The sequence below is a fragment of the Bufo bufo genome, chromosome 8 (assembly GCF_905171765.1).
Source record: "Bufo bufo chromosome 8, aBufBuf1.1, whole genome shotgun sequence".
Classification (NCBI taxonomy): domain Eukaryota; kingdom Metazoa; phylum Chordata; class Amphibia; order Anura; family Bufonidae; genus Bufo; species Bufo bufo.
Window position 1 is genome coordinate 182013986 of NC_053396.1, and position 23128 is coordinate 182037113.

At 44.6% G+C, this 23128-nt stretch overlaps 1 protein-coding gene across 1 annotated transcript in view; it reads right to left on the minus strand.

Moving 5' to 3' along the window:
- The window catches only part of NUMBL (NUMB like endocytic adaptor protein), a 53294-nt gene that overhangs the window by 9404 nt on the left and 20762 nt on the right, over positions 1–23128 (minus strand). Inside the window, exon 2 of the mRNA XM_040406175.1 lies at positions 4998–5141. The gene's annotated coding sequence lies outside the window, so the exon portion shown is untranslated. The remainder of the gene's footprint in view (positions 1–4997; positions 5142–23128) is intronic.

A 23128-nucleotide genomic window follows, 5' to 3' on the forward strand; every position in this document is an offset into this window, starting at 1 on the left:
AAGCGAGACCCCTCCTGGGATGAAAAGAGAGCAAAATAAAGCGAGACCCCTCCTAGGGCAAAAAACGACCGAGATAAAGCGAGACCCCTCCCAGGGTGAAAAAGAAAGAGCAAAATAAAGTGAGACCCCTCTCGGGGCAAAAAAAGAGCAAACTAAAGTAAGACCTCTCCCAAGGCCAAAAAAAACCAAAACAATATAAAGGGAGACCCCTCCCAGGACGAAAAAAGAAAGAGCAAAATAAAGCAAGACCCCTCCCAGGGCGAAAAAAGAGCAAAATAAAGCGAGACCCCTCCTGGGACGAAAAAAGAGCAAAATAAAGCGAGACCCCTCCTGGGCCCAAAAATAACAAAATAAAGTGAGAGCACTCCTAGGAAGGAAAGAGAGCAAAATAAAGCGAGACCGCTCCTGGGACGAAAAAAGAGCAAAATAAAGCGAGATCCCTCCCAGGGCTAAAAACAACCAAGATAAAGCGAGACCCCTCCTGGGCCAAAAAAGAGCAAAATAAAGCGAGACCCCTCCTGGGACGAAACAAGAGCAAAATAAAGTGAGACCCCTCTTTGGACGAAAAAAATAGCAAAATAAAGTGAGACCCCTCTTTAGACAAAAAGAGCAAAATAAAGCGAGACCCCTCCTGGTATGAAAAGAGAGCAAAATAAAGCGAGACCCCTCCTGGGATGAAAAGAGAGCAAAATAAAGCGAGACCCCTCCTAGGGGAAAAAACGACCGAGATAAAGCGAGACCCCTCCCAGGGTGAAAAAGAAAGAGCAAAATAAAGTGAGACCCCTCTCGGGGCAAAAAAAGAGCAAACTAAAGTAAGACCTCTCCCAAGGCCAAAAAAAAACAAAACAATATAAAGGGAGACCCCTCCCAGGACGAAAAAAGAAAGAGCAAAATAAAGCAAGACCCCTCCCAGGGCGAAAAAAGAGCAAAATAAAGCGAGACCCCTCCTGGGACGAAAAAAGAGCAAAATAAAGCGAGACCCCTCCTGGGCCCAAAAATAACAAAATAAAGTGAGAGCACTCCTAGGAAGGAAAGAGAGCAAAATAAAGCGAGACCGCTCCTGGGACGAAAAAAGAGCAAAATAAAGCGAGATCCCTCCCAGGGCTAAAAACAACCAAGATAAAGTGAGACCACTCCTGGGGCGAAAAAAGAGCAAAATAATGTTAGACCCCCACCTAGGGCCAAAAAATAGCAAAATAAAGCGAGACCCCTCCCAGGGCGAAAAAGAAAGAGCAAAATGAAGTGAGCCCCCTCGGGACGAAAAAAGAGGAAACTAAAGTGAGACCTCTCCCAAGGCCAAAAAAAAATAAAAAAAATAATAAAGGGAGAGCCCTCCCAGGTGAAAAAAAGAGCAAAATATTGTGAGACCCCTCCCAGGGCAAAAAAAAAAGAGCAAAATAAAACGAGACCCCTCTCGGGGCCAAAAAAAGAGCAAACTACAGTGAGACCTCTCCCAAGGCCAAAAAAAAAAAAGCTAAATAAAGGGAGACCCCTCCTGGGGTGAAAAAAAAGGGCAAAATAAAGTTAGACCCCTCCTAGGGCCAAAATAAAGCGAGACTCCTCTCAGGGCGAAAAGAGAGCAAAATAAAGTGAGCCCCCTCCTGGAGAACGGCGATTAGAGGCCTATGTCACCGGGAGAGGTATAGTCAGCGACACTTAATCTGCTGAGACAAACCGGGAAATAACAGCGGATAGGATTTAACATCGAGCCATTAAATGAGCGCCATTTGGCCATAGGAAAAAAAATTAATTAAAGGGGCATTCATTTTCTGTGACTTCAGGACAGCTGCACAGAAAATCTGGGTGAGAGTGACTGATAGGTGGGGTTCATGTTATACCCATTTTGGGGGTGGTTTCAATGAAATCACTACAGAAATCTGAAAAAAAAACGCTTTTTTTTTCTTCTTCCCAGAAACAGCTCCTCCCTTTTGTCCATGGACTGTGTCTAGTACTGCAGCAGCTCAGCCCCAGTCATCTGAATGAGCCGCATTACTACATAAAACTGTGTACAAAGAGGGGGCGCTGTTCTGGGAAAAATAAAGCCTAGACAATGACAATTAGATGAATTAAATTTAGAAAAATTAGCTGCTGCCATTTTTGTTTAACTCTTTGGTGACTGTAAGGATAAAATTAGAGGATCGGGTGGGGTATGAGCAGGCAGGGGAAGGCGAAAGCGGGTACAATCCTCGGCACTGTGTGGAGGTTATAACCCTGTGGAGCTCGGAGTCACATGCCATTGATGGGAGAGACATTGCCTTGGATACAGAAGGCATTGGGAAAACTTTTGTCTTCTAGACAAACATTTTGCAGCACTGACTTGTAGGATCACTATAGACACTGCAGCGTTGGGGAGGTGTCTTAACGTGACCCTATTATGGGAGGGTCTGAGGCCCAGGGATTGATTTTTGAAAAGAGTACTTTAGGAATCATTTCTCTCTAGTTCTGAACAAAAAGTAACCTAAAGGCACTGTGACCAGCTCCATACAATGACAGGAAGGCCTGGACAAGTGGGGGAGATTTATCAAAGTGGTGTAAAGGAAAACTGGCTTAGTTTAGTTGCCCATAGCAACCAATCAGAGTCCACCTTTCATTTTCCAAAGGAGCTTTGAAAAATGAAAGGTGGAATCTGATTGGTTGCTAAGGGCAACTAAACTAAGTCAGTTTTCCTTTACACCAGTTTTGATAAATCTATCTATAAGGTAAGTATGTCATCTTCCTGACTGGAGACCCCCAGTTTCCAAGATCGGGGATGGGTGTGTACCTTTGCGGCATCGGTGAAAATGTATGGTAGTATATTGTATATCGGTATGCACTACCCCACTATTTCAGTTTAGAGATGTTGGGTTAAATTCTCACCGTAATAGATTTTAGCTGCGCTGATACATTGTAACAAACTGTCAGGGCAGGAGAAAGCTTTGTGCTGATGGTGTGTTTCATTCACAGTAGCTTGTCTAGACTAGATACGGTGAAAAGTATTAGGCCTGCACTGGTTTTAAGCCATACGAATATTCACATTCACTGATCGTGAAAATGACGGAGATTCGAAACACAAGTTATAATACAAAGATACCAAACGTTTCATTCCACGACAATTAAGGACGGTAGATGTAGTGATGTGTGTGGCCCTGTATGTGGGGGTCTTTCTCCCATAACAGACCCCCACTGCTCAGGAAAAAAGGGGAGCTGGGAACACAGAGCCGGACGAGTCAGACAGATCCCTTTTTCATAAGATGGTTTTGTTTAGCAAGCAGCTAATTAGCCTTGGATTGGCAAAAAAAAAAGAAAAAAAAGGGACGTTCCGTGGGTATGGGCTTTGTAGAAGAGAATTCTATAGAAGACATTGTGGAAAAACACATAAGAGAATCTATTAGTCCCCCCCGTTACAAGCCCGGACCCCCAGACACATCGTCCATGCAGATCTGCACAGAGATGGCATCTGCCCCCTTTAATCAGATGCACCACCAATTGTACGGGGCTGGCACCATATACGCCTTGTAGCGGGGATAAAACAATATATCCTACACATCTGCTATATAAAAGCCACAAAGACATGGCTGGAGTCTGGAGACAAATGCTGAAACTGTACAAATACACGTCTATACGTGGCGAGAGCGAAATGGCCAATTACAGAGAGTCCCTTCATCCCGGCTGGGTGTTCTCTTCATTCGGTTCTCTTTTAGCTACAGTATACTGCCCCCTCTGTACACAGCTTCCTGTCCATCCTAAGCTCTAGATGTACTACAACTCCCAGCATGCCCTGACTGCCTTCCACGTAGTAAATCGCAGGTCCGGAACACACGGACACTGGCCGTGTGCATCCCGCATTTTCCCTCCCTAATATGTTACTATCAGAAATACTTCCTTTAACGACTGTATCCGTGTTACGGTCTGCAAATCGCGGATCCGCGAAATATGGATAACGGCAGTGTACGTTCCGCATTTTCCCGTTCCACATGTACCGCCCTACATTAAAAATGCCTATTCTTGCCTAATCTTTTTTGCGGGTCGAGGGATCGGACATACGGATGCAGACAGCACACAGTGTGCTGCCCATCTCATCCACGAAAATGCGGATCAGATGCGGACCGAAAATACGGTCATGTGAATGGGGCCTAAATCTGGAATTCTGGTGTGGGTCGTCACGACGTGTAACCAGATATTACGACCGCCGCTGTTAGCACAGCACTGCCAGAATGACAACTACACCACTGTAAAGAATCAATAAAATTGCTTTTTTTTAATACTTTATTTTCGAGAAGCATACTTTTTTTGGGGGATATAGGGCCACTTTACCCATAAAGTAAGTGGTGCGACCACGTGTGGCCCCCTCCAGGATACATCATGTGATGATGACATCACATGGGACATATCACAGTTGGAAATTCATATAAGATGCAGACTTCTGGGGGCGATCTGTAGCAGGCATCCTAGATGTGGAAAATCTGTCTTCAGTCATCCCAGGGCACAGTTGGCTGCATACCGTTTATCCCTTGAACTCAATAATAAAACAGTATGCAATGAGCTCCCTCTAGTGGAGACTGCAGGCAGCCACAATTTTATCATTTTACTGTATCGCAATGTATTTGGAAGTCTAGATCAGAAAACCTGAACATGTATTAAGAAATAAATTAGCACAGAATGTTATACAAAAAAACACAAGGTGGACATTCCATTTAAAGGGGTTGTCCCCTTTACTATTCTCAGGATAGGCCATCAGTATGTGGTCATTGGAGGTCCGACACCGTGACGATCAGCTGTTTCAAAATAATTGAGGCACCTGGACCACACAGCTCCGTCCATTGTGTAGTGGACAGGACTCTAATTGACTTGAACCAGCTCTGTCTGCTACACAATGGACCGCTCTGTGTAGTTCTGGTGCCGGAGATACTCAGAAACAGTGGATCGGCAGGGACGTCGGACCTCCAATGACCACATACTGACGGCCTATCCTGAGCAGTAAAATCATTGACAACTCTTTTACAGTTGTCCCTACTTACAGTGCTGGTGGGAGCGGCAGGGTGGTCTGATGTGGGCATCCAATAGTTAAAGTTCTCCTCCTGATCCCTCCTGAAAGCACAGAGAGAGCCGCCAGCGAGATGGTTGCCAGAGATAACCGTAGAAAGGAGGTGAGATAATAAGACCTACGGAAAAACAGAAGAATGCAGTTTAATATATATTCTGAAATCCATAAGGCCTGTTGTTTTCCAAGATAAACACCTTGAACAAGACTCAAGAAATCTTTCTTTGCCCTCATTGCAAAGTATATTCCCAGTGCAAGACGTCTTGTGGACAAGTGCGCAAGTGAAATACGGCCAATTTTTATTTTACAATGATATGTTTTGCTCTTTTTTCGGAACTTGTGCCTGTCATTGAAATTAATCAAAACCCCAAGAGGAGAAATCGTGCATTGATAGTAGAGTGCCCGTGTGCACCCTTCAGTGCCTAATCCAAGTAGGTCCAGACACCTGACTCTGGGAGTAACATCTACAAGAGGAAAAATGGGATGATAGGAGGAGAGAATTCGGAAGAGTTCGTATATACAGTCAGGTCCATAAATTTTGGGACATCGACACAATTCTAACATTTTTGGCTCTATACACCACCACAATGGATTATAAATGAAACAAACAAGATGTGATTTAACTGCAGACTGTCAGCTTTAATTTGAGGGTATTTACATCCAAATCAGGTGAACGGTGTAGGAATTACAACAGTTTGCATATGTGCCTCCCACTTGTTAAGGGACTAAAAGTAATGGGACAATTGGCTTCTCAGCTGTTCCATGGCCAGGTGTGTGTTATTCCCTCATTATCCCAATTACAATGAGCAGATAAAAGGTCCAGAGTTCATTTCCAGTCTGCTATTTGCATTTGGAATCTGTTGCTGTCAACTCTCAAGATGAGATCCAAAGAGATGTCACGATCAGTGAAGCAAGCCATCATTAAGCTGAAAAAACACAACAAACCCATCAGAGAGATAGCAAAAACATTAGGCCTGGCCAAAACGACTGTTTGGAACATTCTTAAAAAGAAGGAACGCACCGGTGAGCTCAGCAACACCAAAAGACCCGGAAGAGCACGGAAAACAACTGTGGTGGATGACCGAAGAATTATTTTCCTGGTGAAGAAAACACCCTTCACAACAGTTGGCCAGATCAAGAACACTCTCCAGGAGGTAGGTGTATGTGTGTCAAAGTCAACAATCAAGAGAAGACTTCACCAGAGTGAATACAGAGGGTTCACCACAAGATGGAAACCATTGGTGAGCCTCAAAAACAGGAAGGCCAGATTAGAGTTTGCCAAACGACATCTAAAAAAGCCTTCACAGTTCTGGAACAACATCCTATGGACAGATGAGACCAAGATCAACTTGTACCAGAGTGTTGGGAAGAGAAGAGTATGGAGAAGGAAAGGAACTGCTCATGATCCTAAGCATACCACCTCATCAGTGAAGCATAGTAGTGGTAGTGTCATGGCGTGGGCATGTATGGCTGCCAATGGAACTGGTTCTCTTGTATTTATTGATGATGTGACTTCTGACAAAAGCAGCAGGATGAATTCTGAAGTGTTTCAGGCAATATTATCTGCTCATATTCAGCCAAATGCTTCAGAACTCATTGGACGGCGCTTCACAGTGCAGATGGACAATGACCCAAAGCATACTGCAAAAGCAACCAAAAAGTTTTTTAAGGGAAAGAAGTGGAATGTTATGCAATGGCCAAGTCAATAACCGGACCTGAATCCGATTGAGCATACATTTCACTTGCTGAAGACAAAACTGAAGGGACAATGCCCCAAGAACAAGCAGGAACTGAAGACAGTTGCAGTAGAGGCCTGGCAGAGCATCACCAGGGATGAAACCCAGCGTCTGGTGATGTCTATGCGTTCCAGACTTCAGGCTGTAATTGACTGCAAAGGATTTGCAACCAAGTATTAAAAAGTGAAAGTTTGAGTTATGATTATTATTCTGTCCCATTACTTTTGGTTCCTTAACAAGTGGGAGGCACATATGCAAACTGTTGTAATTCCTGCACCGTTCACCTGATTTGGATGTACATACCCTCAAATTAAAGCTGACAGTCTGCAGTTAAAGCACATCTTGTTCGTTTCATTTCAAATCCATTGTGGTGGTGTATAGAGCCAAAAATGTTAGAATTGTGTCGATGTCCCAATATGTATGGACCTGACTGTATGTAGCATGAGCAGGCAACAGGGTTGGCTCCAGGTATATATGGGTATTTGTGTGACCCCTATCCTCAGCTTCACAGGAGTATGGCATGTCTACCCAGACCGCTATAGATGCCCTATGCCTGGGGGCATCTCCCAGGTTTGCCTGGTATGGACACCTGCCATGGATTGCATTCTATAGTTTCCTGCCCCCAGTTATGGTAGGAAGAACAGCTCTGGAGCACAAACTGCTCAAATCTGAGTCCCACGATTTCTAATGGCAATCTGTGTTTGTTTGTTTTTACAATTGGCCGGTTTTCCGTTATTGGTGAACCATCCATCAATAGCAGATCGTTGGGGGTCCGATACCCCGTCGATCAGCTGCTTGAAGGGGTCGCTGTGCTCGTGTGAATGAAGCTTCCTCTTTAATGTTTACCCACAGGCTGTCGACATTGTAGCAGCAGTGCGGTGTAATTACATCTGCTCCATCCCATTCACTTCAGGGTGGGTCCTCAATATCGCAAAATCGGACAACACATGATGGATTTCCTGGCCATGTTAAACATACCCTATAGAGCTTGTATGAGATGAGACTGACATGGCTGCTACAGCGTCATCCCTGTCCCCGAGCTGTGTCTGATATTACACTTTGAACGTGGCTAAACTGCAATACCGCACACACCCCATAGACAAGGGAGGTGCTGTTTTCTGCAAGACAGCAGCCATCTTGTTCTCACCTCATCCAACCCTTGTGCAGACTAAAACAAAAGAAGGAAAATCCAGCTTCATCTTAGACGTGGCAGCTTTATTGTTCAACGAAGTGCATTAAAATCCATACAAACAGTTCATGTCAACGCATTTCGGATCACCTTAATGCCGATCCTTCATCATGACCACGACTAAGGGTGGAGACATGAAAACAGGTTGTAATATTGGATTATTCTGTTTTTATGTGAAATTTCCTTCCTCTTCCACCTAGAGGCAGGCGCACCTCGCCACCATTGATTTGCTATTAATGATTGATCGCTCTTTAGATTTGATACATTGTCTATTACGCCAGTATTATCAGCTAGGGTAGCTATGCTCATTGTTAGCATTGAAATCTATTTAAAGTCACCCTAAAAAAATAAAGATGGGTGTGTGCCTGTTCCTCTGGCTGGTTTCCTTCTTGAGTTATTTTTATTCTGGACCAACATCACTGAAACCTGGGTCTCTCAGGGTTACTGCTGTTTAGTTGTCATCTTCTTCTGCACCCGTTTCTTAGCTATATGCAATCACTAATGGCTGCCATTACGACGCTTATAGGGGCTACCACCCAGCAGAGTCCCGAGTGGCAAATTACAATACATCTGCCACCCCAATACTACTGCATGACCAGACTGCTGCACTGCCCGGGAGTCTGAAAAGTTTGATGGCAATCCTGTATTGGAGTTGTAATGGCCATTAGTAGCACCAGGCATGGCCTCTACCCAGTGGACGCAGCCGGGTGGTTCCAGTGCCCCGAGAGTTCTGGAAACAGGTGTTTGGGGGGTTGCTGAAGGATAGGTCATCAGTGAGTATGTCCAGGACCACCCCTTTGAAGGGGTCTTCTCACAAAGACAACTCCTGCTCTTATGCACGCCTAGGTCAAATTATGGTCATTGCTGGGGTCCTCTGATCAGGACCTCCCCTCTATGAGCCTGAATGGTGAGCCATTTAGCAGTGCTTGTAATGCATGGGGAACCATTCATCTGAAGATGAAATACCTGGCTGTCTGCAGCTTCTCGTGGCAGAAACAGCTATCTGGTGGGATGGTGGAAGCAACTGCGTGTCAATAGAGGTCATCTCTGAAGGAACATCTCCTTCGTCTTATGGATATAGTTATATTTGTGCTAAAGAGGTAAAGAGATAAAACTTTGCAATGCAATGAGATTATGTCATGAACCTCACCTCCCAGCAGGCTGTTCTTCTTCTTCTTCACCTGTCTGAAGGCTCTCTGGAAATCTAAGTCTCCAAAAAAAATCAGACTACAGCGGTCCCTCAAGATTCAATGGCCTCAGGATACAATATTTTTAACATACAATAGCCTTTCCTGGGCCATCAAAAGTTGAAACTAGACTCAGGCTCAACATGGCCATTTCTCTGGTACTGGTTGTCTAGTAGCTCCTCTTTACAGTACAGTGCGCTACTACATGTCCTGTACTGCCCCCTGTCTGTGTCCATGATGAGCTGCTCCTTTGGATGTCAGGTGAGGACGGCTCCATGTTATGTTACTGGTACGCTGTGTGCATGAAGCTCCTGTCCTTATCATAGAAAGGGATTTACCGCTTCCAGCATCTACTCCTGACTGTTACATGTAAGGATTTTATCTGCCAGGTATCTGCTTATTTTCTTAAATCTTCATTTGCTCTTATCTAGGGAAGACATTTTGGGGCTTTGGAACCAATTGCTAGCTTTCCATAGAGCTATGAACTCTAGTTACAATGGTTTCAACATACAACGGTTAACATTGTAACTTGAGGGAGCACTGTTTTGTGAAATAATGAATATCAGAGAGAGGGAGGAGGGGGATGTAGCTGCAGCTTCTCAATCAGAAGTCTCAGAGAGACGCCTCATCAGCTCATATCACAGTTTCAACATTACACCAGATAAAGAGAAAATGCAGGAAACAGAAGCCTAAGGCCCCTTTCACACGGGCGAGTATTCCGCGCGGATGCGATGCGTGAGGTGAACGCATTGCACCCGCACTGAATACCGACCCATTCATTTCTATGGGGCTGTTCACATGAGCGGTGATTTTCACGCATCACTTATACGTTGCGTGAAAATCGCAGCATACTCTATATTCTACGTTTTTCACGCAACGCAGGCCCCATAGAAGTGAATGGGGTTGCGTGAAAATCGCAAGCATCCGCAAGCAAGTGCGGATGCGGTGTAATTTTCACGCACAGTTGCTAGGAGACGATCGGGATGGAGACCCGATCATTATTATTTTCTCTTATAACATGGTTATAAGGGAAAATAATAGCATTCTGAATACAGACTGCATAGTACAATAGGGCTGGAGGGGTTAAAAAAAATGAAAAAATAATTTAACTCACCTTAGTCCACTTGATCGAGGCCCGGCATCTCCTTGTGTCTGCTTTGTTGAATAGGACCTGTGGTGAGCATTAATTACAGGAACAGGACCTTTGATGACGTCACTCCGGTCATCACATGGTACGTCACATGATCTTTTACCATGGTGATGGATCATGTGATGACCGGAGTGACGTCATCAAAGGTCCTGTTGCTGTAATTAATGTTCACCACAGGTCCTATTCAACAAAGGAGACAGAAGGAGATGCCGGGCAGCGATCAAGTGATCTAAGGTGAGTTAAATAATTTTTTAATTTTTTTTAACCCCTCCAGCGCTGTTTTACTAAGCATTCTGTATTCAGAATGCTATTATTTTCCCTTATAACCATGTTATAAGGGAAAATAATACAATCTACAGAATACCTAACCCAAACATGAGCGATTTTTCTCATGCGAGTGCAAAATGCATTACAATGTTTTGCACTTGCGCGGAAAAATCGCGGGTGTTCCCACAACGCACCCGCACATTTTCCCGCAACGCCCGTGTGAAAGAGGCCTAAGTGTAATTTCCTATTGTTATTCAATTCCCCAATTTGCAATTAGGCATCAGCAGTTCACTCACAGAACTGCACCCTTTGAGGAGCATCTGTCAGCAGATTTGTCTAGGTGTAATGGTAACGCCCCCGTAGCTCCTAGAGGCTTTTTTGCATATCTAAAAACATTGTTTTTCTCAGCAATGCGGACACATATGAACATGGGACCAACACAGATGTCTTCAGCTGCCAAGCGCACATGTAACAGGTCAGCCAGTGTCATAGGTACAAATCTGCTGACAGATGCCCTTTAAGAGCAGAAGAGATGTGACCGAAAGCAGTAGAGAGGGGCAATCAAACTCTCCCCATCTCCTCTCCCAGGTGTCTTCCCGTGTGATCGGCTTAGAGATGGAAGCAAGCGCTGACAATAAATTGATCACAGGGTGTCCTTCAGTTGGGCAGATGTAATTGTGGAGGAACCGGCAATGAGGTGTCTGTTTCTCTGCAGGGCAAACAAAGCATTACACAATCTCCATTGAAACCAATGAGCCGTGTGTGTAGTGCACAGACGTGTTCGGTCCTCCAGAGATGTTCTCTGTGGCCGCTCTTTCCTCTAGCTAAGGCTACTTTCACACTAGCGTTATTCTTTTCCGGTATTGAGTTCCGTCACAGGGGCTCAATACCGGGAAAAAACGCTTCAGTTATATCCTAATGCATTCTGAATGGAGAGGAATCCGTTCAGTACGCATCAGGATGTCTTCAGTTCAGTCCCTTTACGGTATTTTCTCTGGCCTAAATTCCGGAACACTTGCCGGAATGCCGGATCCGGCATTAATTTCCATTGAAATGTATTAATGCCGGATCCGGTACCCATCTTTAAAAATTAGAAAAAAAATAAATACCGGATCCGTTTTTCTGGATGACACCAGAGAGACGGATCCGGAATTTCAATGCATTTGTCAGACGGATCCACATCTGGATCCGTCTACAAATGATATCCGTTTGCATACGGATTTCCCGATCCGGCAGGCAGTTCCGGCGGCGGAACTGCCTGCCGGATCCTCACAACGCAAGTGTGAAAGTACTCTAATAGGTGACGTCCAGTATGGAGGATGATTCTCTATGAACTCAACTCTAATAGCATATTTGATATTAGGTTGAATATGAAAAGTATACTGACAATCAACAACAACCAGTAGCGGGTAAGGATGTGACAACCTTTCATCCTTTTTTACACCTATGGTAACTTGTCAGCATTACAAAGTGATACATTAACAATCGGGTGCAATTAGTATATAAAGCATCGATACGTAGCAGTGTAAATGTCTACACTGCAGGAGCTCTGACGAGGAGCACGGAGCCATGAAGTGACTATTATTTCCTCGATATTGTCTATAAGTGGCTATTATTATACCGGATATCCTCTTCTCAGGCAGTCACTATAATAATTGTGCTGCCGCATCTATACCGCAGAATCTGGTGGCAGAACTCGGCGGCACATGTGCTCATCCTGATACTTTGCACTATTCCGCAAGTCACTGAGGAGTGAGGAACCCCATAGCCCACCACAAAGCCCTGCATGGTGACCGCAGTGCGGCTGGGATTAGCCACGGCTTCAAATCCCATCTCCATAGAGGCTTTAATACCACATTTAGAGTCTGGCAGAGGGAGTAATGCCATAGACTGAAGAATCGTCTCATCCACTGTGACCGGCGCCTGGAGAGGTCCTGATAAAGTAATGATGTACAACCATCTTACTATGCAGACTGTCACATCCCCAGCACGGGCGACGATAATATGGTGTCACGGCCACGGCTATGGCCGTGACTCCTTGGGAGCCGCATACAGTTGCCCGCGGTTTTGGGTTGTAGTGTCAACCGCAGCTTGCGGCATAAGGTTGTTAGCCTCAAGTGCGGTTGCCGTGGACAACAGCTATGTGTGCGGTTCCCTTGGAGTTGTGTGCGCGTTTGTAAGCACTTTTGTATGTCTGTGTGCACTTTGTTTATGTTTGGTGTGCACTGACATCTTCCCATCACTGTGGCAGTCTGTGGCAACGTTTGGTTGTATTATGTACATGTGGTGGCAGTGTCCCGGCCTCCGGGCTGACTCCCAGGACACGCTTGCCACCCATGTCGTTGCCTGCGGCAACAGCCACAGTGTGTTTGTTGTTTGGACACTTCCCCTTTAAAGTTATGTTTTCCCTTCTGGGGTTTTGGAAGGGTTAACTCCCTTTCAGTGTGTGTGTGTCACGGGGTGTGTCTGATTGTTGGGTGTGGCCTCTTGGCCCTATAAAGCCTCAGTTGTAGGCAGTAGCCAGAGAGGGTGTTTCAGCCATGCTGGCTGCAGACAGCCTCCTGGTTACTTACCAACTGCCAGTGGGGGCCAACCTTTTGGTCATAAGCTAAATATATGTCCTTTGGTGTCTGGAAGATGTGTTTGGTTTTATGTTTCTTTATTGCACCTGTGGTCCTGGGTTCCCGTGTGTTTGTGTGCTGAGTCCTGCTGTCTGTGGGCAGTACATCCACATGGGTTCCAGGCTTGGTTGTCTGTGGTAGGTCTCTGCATTGTATGTGACAAGTACCTGCCATTGCCATAGGTTGCATTTGTTTCCCCTTGCTGGAAGCTTGGCCAGTGAGACTCCTGTTCCTCCGGATCCAGAAGGAACAGGATGTCTTACTCTGACTCCTAGCCTAGGGACCGGCGGAGGGCGAGTAGGGATCCGAGATTCCTGCGCATGGGTCCTCCTACCTTCAAGGTCGGCCCATGCAGGTAGGAGTTAGGGTCAGGTTAGGGACGCTGTAGGAGGTGACCTGCTCCCTAATCCTGTTTGTCCTGGTCAAGCAGCGACCATCATCCTCCGGCACACGGCTGAGGGTTTCCCCCATCCTCAGCCGTGACATATGGACATAGGTTAGTTTTGTTCTCCTCCCGAAATAATCTATAACTATTTCAAGGTTGGAGACAAAATCAGACGAGTTGATGAGAAGCACATAACCATCTACATAATTAAAGCATAAGTAGACATGGATCACCAGGTCTAAAGGGGTATGTGGAAGAAACTGTGTAGGAACTCTGGGGCGGATTGGCCATAGACGCTATAGGGAATTCTCCTGGTGAGCCAATGCCACCAAAGCCCTCCTCACTGCACACTATTGGGGGATGTATAGGGGTCAGTATTAGAGGAAGTCCAGGTGGCATGCTGAAGGTAGGACTGGTTTGGCGATTGGCGTTGTGGCCTACATCTCACCTCTTAAGCCTCCTGATCCATATCCATATTAGAAACAATTGGAAGAGAAAGAGAACAGAAAGTGGTCACCAAAGAGGGACAGCTTCTGAGGAGGTATTCTGTGCTGCACTATGGTATAACTACCCCTGCCTACTTGTATTGGCCCTACTATCTACTTGTGTTTCCCCATTTCTGTCAATTTTGACCCACCTACAACATTGGGACCACTTTTACTTTTTTTTCCAGGGTCACTTTAAGTTCCCAGTCCGTCCATGTAGGACCAGCATCAAAATAAAAATCCCTGCACGTGGTGTAACAAAAGTAAGGGGTGCAGCCATGACCGAACTCAGAGGAGAATGGGGCCCACCATGGCAAGTGCTGCCTTTTAATCATATTTGCGTCCTCCAGTCACAAATCCAGTTCAAAGCTATGGTCGAGCAGAGAGCCATTGGCTCCCCGCCCTACCACCTACCCTTGCATGAAGTCATGAGCGCTGATGAGATACCAATGTCCAGTGTGGGGGTCACAAAGGGAGCTTTATTAATGTGCGGTGGCACAAAGGGGGCATTATCAATATATGGGACTTTCAGAGTTGCACCATTATTGAATGCGGCCTAAAGGGGTACTATTACTGGTTGAGAAGGTGGGGCACCAAGGGAGGCATTACTATGGTCAGGGGCAGTATTACATCTACTTATGGTGAGCTTGTCTAGAGGTGGGGAAAAGGTATGGAGGGTGCTGAAAATGTAAAGGAGTCAAAAAAAAGACTGTATGCCAAATTCTGCCGAGATCAGTCGTGATTGGGAGAAGTCGTCATGGAGGTCTGGGCTGGATAGTAAAGAAAAGAAAAACTCCAGTAAAGTTTGAAAATGTAATTCCTCATTTTTCCCCAGTAACAACTGGTCAATCTATAATCATTCAAGTCAAGAATCATAATATTTATGACAGCACAGAGTATTTAAGAAGGAAAGTTCGAGAGACTTTTTTGAAAATAAAACATCTGCCATAGAGACGCAACGTTGATTATTTTAAGGTTTAAAAGGACACGTCACCCAGTCTTCCTTACTACAGATGCATCCTGAATATTGTATCTTGTGTACTAGAAACATTGCAGGACAGCACTATTTCGGTAGTTTTAAAAATCAGATCACCCTGTCAATGACCGGTCCATCTACAGTTGTTTACAGGTAGAGCTGCAGGGGGCAGTATTACAATGAGGGGCAATGAATCTGCACCCTGCAGCACTGACTAGAGACAAGATGCACTCATTGATTTTGACATAGGACGCTGCAAATTTCCCCTCTATATAAAAAAAATATATATATATACAGTCAGGTCCATAAATATTGGGACATCGACACAATTATAACATTTTTGTCTCTATACACCACCACAATGGATTTGAAATGAAATTAACAAGATGTGCTTTAACTGCAGACTGTCAGCTTTAATTTGAGGGTATTTACATCCAAATCAGGTGAACGGTGCAGGAATTACAACAGTTTGCATATGTGCCTCCCACTTGTTAAGGGACCAAAAGTAATGGGACAATTGGCTTCTCAGCTGTTCCATGGCCAGGTGTGTGTTATTCCCTCATTATCCCAATTACAATGAGCAGATAAAAGGTCCAGAGGTCATTTCTAGTCTGCTATTTGCATTTGGAATCTGTTGCTGTCAACTCTCAAGATGAGATCCAAAGAGCTGTCACTATGAAGCAAGCCATCATTAGGCTGAAAAAACACAACAAACCCATCAGAGAGATAGCAAAAACATTAGGCCTGGCCAAAACAACTGTTTGGAACATTCTTAAAAAGAAGGAACGCACCGGTGAGCTCAGCAACACCAAAAGACCCGGAAGACCACGGAAAACAACTGTGGTGGATGACCAAAGAATTCTTTCCCTGGTGAAGAAAACACCCTTCACAACAGTTGGCCAGATTAAGAACACTCTCCAGGAGGTAGGTGTATGTGTGTCAAAGATAACAACCAAGAGAAGACTTCACCAGAGTGAATACAGAGGGTTCACCACAAGATGTAAACCATTGGTGAGCCTCAAAAACAGGAAGGCCAGATTAGAGTTTGTCAAACGACATCTAAAAAAGCCTTCACAGTTCGGGAACAACATCCTATGGACAGATGAGACCAAGATCAACTTGTACCAGAGTGATGGGAAGAGAAGAGTATGGAGAAGGAAAGGAACTGCTCATGATCCTAAGCATACCACCTCATCAGTGAAGCATGGTGGTGGTAGTGTCATGGCGTGGGCATGTATGGCTGCCAATGGAACTGCTTCTCTTGTATTTATTGATGATGTGACTGCTGACAAAAGCAGCAGGATGAATTCTGAAGTGTTTCGGGCAATATTATCTGCTCATATTCAGCCAAATGCTTCAGAACTCATTGGACGGCGCTTCACAGTGCAGATGGACAATGACCCAAAGCATACTGCAAAAGCAACCAAAGAGTTTTTAAGGGAAAGAAGTGGAATGTTATGCAATGGCCAAGTCAATCTCCTGACCTGAATCCGATTGAGCATGCATTTCACTTGCTGAAGACAAAACTGAAGGGAAAATGCCCCAAGAACAAGCAGGAACTGAAGACAGTTGCATTAGAGGCCTGGCAGAGCATCACCAGGGATGAAACCCAGCGTCTGGTGATGTCTATGCGTTCCAGACTTCAGGCTGTAATTAACTGCAAAGGATTTGCAACCAAGTATTAAAAAGTTAAAGTTTGATTTATGATTATTATTCTGTCCCATTACTTTTGGCCCCTAACAAGTGGGAGGCACATATGGAAACTGTTGCAATTCCTACACCGTTCACCTGATTTAGATGTAAATACCCTCAAATTAAAGCTGACAGTCTGCAGTTAAAGCACATCTTGTTCGTTTCATTTCAAATCCATTGTGGTGGTGTATAGAGCCAAAAATGTTAGAATTGTGTCGATGTCCCAATATTAAATGGACCTGACTGTACATATATACTTATCTAACATGTCACCCCAAGCTGAGGATGACACTGAAAGAATACTTACCTCCTTAGACACGGCACTGATGAGTGATCCCAGGCCTCAGCTGTCAGCGAGATCCTTCTCCCCACATATCCTGGGAACACTGTCTCCTTGGAAATGGTTGCCAGGTTACTGGATTCTGACGGGATTAAGAATGGTGGAGACAGCGTTGCAGAGGTGAGTGCTTTCCTGCTACTGACGGCTGATGGTGCCCGATATTGGAAGCATTATCGGGGGGAAGGGGGGATCAGGTGACCTCTGAAGACTGTGCCGGACATGGACACATGGGAGATCTAATACTACAGGATTAATTACCCGTCATATTAAGATCTGGCTGGGGTAGTCCTTAGGGTTATATTGTAGCACAGGCCTCTGAATGTACCATAAAGCCCCCAGGGTCCTATATTTCAAGGTTGGGAAAAGGTTTTAAAAATTGCATGACAGGAAAAAAAACTACAGTCACATTCAGGTTAAAACACAGTTGGATAAATAAAAACTTCTGCTGACTTTTTTTTAAAAATGATACATGTATGACTAGATGTATTCTACTACATAGGACATGATTGAATGAGCTTTTTCCAAGAACTGCGCCACCCTAACTGATGGACTGTGTCTGTTATTGCAGTCTAATCACTTAAATGGGATGAGTTAGTTGCAATACCAACACAGTCCATGGAGAAGGGTGGCGCTCTGACTTGAAGAACATTTGGGACCTTAGAGACCAAGCAATTTTTTTATCATCGCATTCCAAGCGCTATAACTTTTTTATTTTTCTGTCGATGTAGCCATATGAGGACTTGTGTGTTTTTGCGGAACAAGTAGTAGTTTTTTATAACACCATAGCTGGGTACACACAGCTTTCTGGTTAACTTTTATTGCCTGGGGGGATGGGAAAAACCCCCACCAATATCGCCACTGAGTTTTTACTTTGTAAATTTTGTGACATTCCATCATCAGCATAAATAACACAATAACTTTATTCTCTGGGTCAGTACGATTACAGTGATACCAAATACATATACAGTGACTTGCAAACGTATTCACCCCCCTTGACTTTTCTCGTATTTTGGTGCCTCACAACCTGGAATTAACATGGATTGTTTGAGAATTTGCATCATTTCATTTACAGAACATCTCCACAACTTTGAAGATGTTTTTTTTTTTTTATTGTGAAGCAAACAACAAATAGGACAAAATAACAGAAAAAGTCAATGTGCAGAACTATTCACCCCCCTAAAGTCAACACTTTGTAGAGTCGCCTTTTGCAGCAATCACAGCTCCAAGTCCCTTCGGATAAGTCTCTATGAGCAGTTGTCACATCTTACCACTGGGATTTTTGCCCATTCCTCCTTGGAAAACTGCTCCAGCTCCTTCAGGTTGGAGGTTTGCGCTTGTGAACAGCAATCTCTAAAGAGGACCTTTCACCAGAGGAAAGCCTCTAAACTAACTATACAGAGGTGTAGAGCGGCGCCCAGGGATCCCGCTGCACTTACTGTTATCCCCGGGCGCCGCTCCGTTCGCCCGGTATAGCCTCCGGTATGTAAGTAGTTAGGCTCCACCCACTTGATCCTGCCGGCGTCTTCTTCTCCTATGCTGTAGCCCTGTCTTTTATTCACCCGTGCGACGTTTCAGTACGCTTACTGGGACCGTTATCAAGCCTTCATTTTCTTTTCACTACATTGGAAGTGCTGCAGTTTTTCCTTTTATATATATATATATATTTTTTTTTTTATTTTTTTTTTTTATTTATATATATTTTTTAACTTAATAAAACTTTATTTAACTCTTATTTTTACCAATTATTAGTCTCACAAGGGCACCTCTGGCACCTCTGACACATAGGCATATACTGCAGGGCTGACCTGGGGGCCCTCATTAGGCCCCCGGCTGCCATGCAAAGATATCAGCACCCAGCGATCTCACTTGTGGGGTGCCGATGCCTGAAAGAGGGAGTCACTTAGATGCCATGGTCATTATCGACAGTGGCATCTAAGGGGTTTTAGATCTTCCTTTTTGAGCTGGAGCCCAGCTGTCCTATGAAAGGCGGTGGCCTAGAATAAGGCCTGTTAATGACCTCTGTAAAAACAGGAGCTGTCACCTCTCCGGACATGTCTATTTTAGTGACTACTTGCATTCTCCATGTAATAAAAATTTTGGAGCCTCTATTCTTATGTTTCTGTGTTGTGCTGTTCCTCTATTATTCCTGCTAGAAGTTAGGAATGAATTACTAGCAGTTCGCAATGAAGGTCCATATGGGTGTTATTAGTTGGGGGGAGGGGTGTCCCTGCACACTGGTAGCACTGATTGGATAGTGTCAGACTGTGCAGCAACACCCCCCCTCCCCAACTGATAACACCCATCTGGACCTTCATTGCAAACTGCTAGTAATTCCTTCATAACTTCTAGCATGACTAATAAAGGAATGGCACATCACAGAGTCATAAGAACAGATGCTCCAGAATTAATATTACATGGGGAATGCAAGTAGTTACTAAAACAGTGTCAGGAGTGGGAACAGCCCCTCTTTAAGTACTAGATAGGTGGGGATCAACCGCTGAAATCACAACCAGTCCCTAGATTGAGGGGCCCTGTTCCATGACCAGGGCTAGGTGGACTTTCAATGAAGCGGCAGTCGAGCACACCCTGACACTTTATTCAAAGTCTATGCAACTGATGAAAATAGCTAAGAACTAAACAATGTTACCAGAGCAGCTATGAAGAATGTCTCTGGCTCTAAAGGACCCGGCCCCCCATGCATTACACAGAGAGCCCACCAATTTCTGTAAGAACAGTGTAAGGCCTCTTTCACACGACCGTTTATTTTTTTCGTTTACGGGCCGTTTTTTGCATTCCATATACGGTCCGTATACGGAACCATTCATTTCAATGGTTGCGGGAAAAAAAACGGAATGTACTCCGTATGCATTCCCTTTCTGTTTTTCCTTTCCGTTGAAAGATAGAACATTTCCTATTATTGCCCGCAAATCACGTTCCGTGGCTCCATTAAAGTCAATGGGTCCGCAAAAAAATGGAACACATACAGAAATGCACCCGTATGTCTTCCGTTTCCGTTCCGTTTTTGCGGAACCATCTATTGAAAATGTTATGCCCAGCCCAATTTTTTCTATGTAATTACTGTATACTGTATATGCCATACGGAAAACGGAACAAAAACGGAAACACAACGAAAGGAAAAAACGGAACAACAGATCCGTGAAAAACAGACTGCAAAACACTGAAAAAGCCATACGGTCGTGTGAAAGAGGCCTAATGCTTACTTACACCTGCTGTGGTGCTGCAGAAGAATTAAAAATTTGCTGTATTGTTGGCTATTATCAGTTTCTTTTAATGGATTTGCTAATGGCAGAGAGACTGCTCAGTAACGTGTATAGCTTTGGGCTCGTTCACACGAACGTGCGCTGCCCATTGCCGTATTGCGGACCGCATTTGCGGATCCGCAATACACGGGCACTGTTCCGTGGCCATTCCGCATCACGGATGCGGACCCATTCATTTCAATGGGTCCGCAAATCCGGAGAAGCGGTACGGAAGAACCGAACGGAACACTACAGAAGTACTACGGAGTGCTTTCTGGGGTTCCGTTCCGTGCTTCCGCACCGCAAAAAGATAGAACTTGCGGTCCACAGCACGAGCATGGGCTTCGCGCGTTCGTGTGAACGAGCCCCTTGTTATATATGTGTTAGTATAATATGTGGTTGTACATATACAGTATATACTGTATATGTGTTTCCATGTTCTCGTTTTGCAGGCTGCCCAAATGGTAGGTGGTAATGCCCTGCTTTGCTGCTAAGACAAGCTGCAGTAGTTAGAGGTGGAATACATAGTCTTCTTCAGTTAGCAAGAAGGAAGGAGGTACAGAGGGTAAGTAGGTAAAGGAAGAGCCTGGACCCACAAAGGAGGAAGATGTGTGCCATGACACCAATGAGGAGGAGTCATGGCAAGAGGATAAAAGGTGGGATTAGCTCCAAAAGACAAAGCGTGCATAGACATTGTATGGCACCTACTGGAGCTGCTATTGGCCTGTGAGATACAGTAGCCTGAGGCCCACATCACCTGTTAGGAGCGTGGCATACTGGAGCCTCTAAAGCAGTGGTGGCGAACCTATGGCACCTGTGCCAGAGGCGGCACTCGGAGCCCTCTCTGTGGGCACCCACACCCTGGAAAAAGTCTGTGGTGTACCAATATGCCTTAGACTTTTCCTGCCATTCATCAGCTATGAACGGCACAGGTAGCGCACTGAATGTAGGCAGGCTATTATAACTAAATGATAAAGTACATGGAAGATATACCATTGGACTGTAGTATTCAGGGTAAATTGCCGTTTTGGGATAAATAAGTGGGTTTTGGGTTGCAGTTTGGGCACTCGGTCTCTAAAAGGTTCGCCATCACTGCTCTAAAGGATTAAAGTGACCCTCCATTTCAAGAAGAAAAAAAACAAATCAACTGAGAACCGAACAGAACACTTACCTGGTGCCCTCCTTTTCATCTTTTGAGTTGCAGATCCACCATTTCTCTGGCTCCTCGTCTGTCCTCCAAGATGAAGACCCTTCCCGCTTGTCCAGCCCTGCCCTCGGATTGGCCAGTACTGTTCAAGTAAAAAGTGCTGGCCAATCCAAAGGAAGCAGGACGTGTCTTGGACTAGTAAGTGCAAGTGTGCTTCAGATAGTCTGAGAAGCGGTGAAGCCAGGGAAATGACAAATCTGCAGCTGAAAAGATGAAAAGGTGGGCACCAGGTAAGTATTGTGTTCACTGTCCAGTTCATGTATATTTTGTTTCTTGAACCAGAAGGTCACTTTCATTTCTGTGGAGGTGGATCAAAGCAGAGAGAACAATGTGATAGCAGTATGAGATTACCAAAGTGGACAACCCCTTGAAGAGACTTGCATTATATCATACTTATAGGCCTAAAGGGGCCTATAAAAATGCAATCTGGTTCTCCTTCATGAATTCTGTACCCCTTAGACTTTGTAGAAAACGCATTGCTTTCATCAAAACCCTACAGAATTCATCCCACCAGCATTTGACCATGTACCGGTTTATTTACCATTGAGAGAGACTATGCACCTCTCCCTTCTAAAGACACAGGCCGACCAGGCCTAATAACAAATGCCGTCATGGCTGGAGGACAACATGCTGTTCCATGGTTTCTACCTAAAACAATGCATCAGCCATTTATTCCCAATGAATTATAGCCCAGAAGTCAAATATCTGTGACCAAGCGTCACATCAATCAAGCTTTAAAAGGCTTGTCCGGTTTGGACTTCCCCCATGTTATTTTGTGGGTCCCTTTAATTGTAAATGATGAAGGAGGTGAAGGTAGGAGACCTCAAATCAACTACAAAAGGGGGAAGCATACTTCTATCAATTTTCCATGTAGTTATATCTTAAAGGGTTGCTACGTCAAGCTGAAGTAGGTGCAAAATAGCTGAAAATATTCCAAACATTTTAAAATATACTTTTTCCCAAATCAAGAATTTAAAAAGGGGCACTTTTTGGACAATTTTTTTTATTTTAATGTTTTTTTTGCATCTAAATGTCATTTAAAGTTGAACGACACACTTACTACTACATATTGAGATTTTGGATTCCTGGTTGAGCAAGAAGGTGACCTAGATAATTCTGTAAATCCATATTTTTTATATCCCATCCCATTTTAGCAGACGCCATAATGTTTTTTTCTTTTAGAAATTACCGTTTGCAGACTGTCAAGGGTTTAACATAAGCATGTAAATAACATTGAAGACACAAGCCGAGTGGTGTCTTACAGATGGCCAGTGCAAGTCACTTAATTCTACCACACAAATAATTAATATAAATGACCTTTCACTCACCGGGGGGTAGCAGGGGCTAGGCAGCGTGTGCCATAGACAATACCCATCTCCCTTCCTTTTATGTCACTTGAATAGTTCCAGCACGAGTGTCTGAATAGGACACAGATGCTGTGACAACAGTAATTCCTCCCCAAAACATTCTCCCCCTTTAACAACTAAAAGCTCATTTACTGCAGCCATAGGCCTTCCAGGGACACACTAGGCCTCAAAGCTGACTGAGGGTGGTTGCCGGGGAAGGTGTGACTGATGCCCCCCTTCCTATCCATTGTGTATCCTTGTTTTAAT